Below are 1,383 nucleotides of genomic sequence, written 5' to 3'. Positions count from 1 at the left end.
TGCGGTTTGTGACGAATGGCACTACTTCTTTTATTTAACAGGTAACGACGATGTTCAACTTTTTTCGTGATGTTCTCAAGTATGAATCTTGCCTACAAAAAAACAATACAATTAATATAACATCTTGTGGCATAGTGTTGTATAAGTTTGAGAACGTTGTAGAATTCATTTTTGNAAAANAAACGAAAATATACTAATAAAAAACCAGTTTATGTATTAGAAATAAAAACGAAATATGTTTAAACAAGTAAAAAGCAATGNACAAATACACAACAAAATTTGCAAATTTATATTTTTATATTTATAAAAAAAACCTTTACCATCTTCATATTATACGTATCGATCAGTTTTACAACATTCAGTTCTGCNGAAATCTGAAAAAACCTTTTGTTACTAATATTGACTTTGATGACTTATATTACGCAAAATTCTTATACATTGCGTATATTTTTTTATTATACTAAACAAAAAAAACTACACATATATATACAATACTATTATACTTTTAGTACGCACGCGTGCTTATATAAATATGTATTTGTTAGTGTCAAAGCCCGAAGAACCGGCAATCTTAAGAGTTACTAGTCAATACACANAGAAACTAAACGTTTTGGCTACAGTCCGAAATAGTTTTGTTTTTCGATTTTTGACTGTTGTGTTTTTAGTCAATCGTAGGCGTAACTAACACGGCTGGTTAAGATTGAAATCTAAAAAAACTTNGTTTTATCACTTTGAAATTTGACTAGTCAATCCTAGGTGTGAATTAATTCCACTTTGGACTGTGAAAAAATAACACCAAGATATTTTAATAATATTTTTATTATTACCATAACGGTTTTATTATTAATGTTAACATTACTTTTGTAACTCTTTTACCTTAAATCGTAATTTAAGTAAACTTAAATTACATTTTAAAGTAAAGGAGTTACAAAAAAAGTAAACTTGTATTATAATTTAAGGTAAAGCATTTACAAAACATTAAATTTACATAAATTACATTTTAAATATGACCCACAAGTTTGTAATAAAAATCCCAGAAAATACATATTTAATGTTAAATTGACATCAAAGAAATGACTAGTCACAATTCAAAGTGGTAATCCAAAGTGTTTTTAGTTTTCACCTTTAACCAGCCGTGTTATATAGTCTTACGATTGCCTAAATCCACACTTAAAATCCGAAAAACAAAACTATTTCGGATAGTGGCGAAAACGTTTGGTTTTTCAGCGCATTGACCAGTCAATCCTAAGATCGCCGGTGCTTNAAGCATTGACGCTANCATATATATATGATTTATGTTTTACATTTACAGCAACAATAAACAATTAAGTTCACACATCATACCTTTACAAGATTTTCTTCTGAATAAGTGTTGTTAATAAT

At 27.7% G+C, this 1,383-nt stretch overlaps 1 long non-coding RNA gene across 1 annotated transcript; it reads right to left on the bottom strand.

Annotated features, from left to right (window-relative positions):
• Positions 1-25: 25 nt before the first annotated feature.
• Positions 26-1,383, bottom strand: LOC109863520. The gene is made up of 3 exons (XR_002251357.1): positions 1,345-1,383; positions 321-374; positions 26-92 (listed from the first exon to the last, which is right to left on the bottom strand). It is a non-coding gene; the product is annotated as an uncharacterized LOC109863520 (long non-coding RNA).

Source organism: Pseudomyrmex gracilis, unplaced genomic scaffold (genome assembly GCF_002006095.1).
Source record: "Pseudomyrmex gracilis isolate BER0280 unplaced genomic scaffold, ASM200609v1 scaffold_5943, whole genome shotgun sequence".
Taxonomy (NCBI): domain Eukaryota; kingdom Metazoa; phylum Arthropoda; class Insecta; order Hymenoptera; family Formicidae; genus Pseudomyrmex; species Pseudomyrmex gracilis.
Note: the sequence above shows the minus strand (reverse complement) of the source record. Positions and strands in the feature narration are given on the sequence as shown.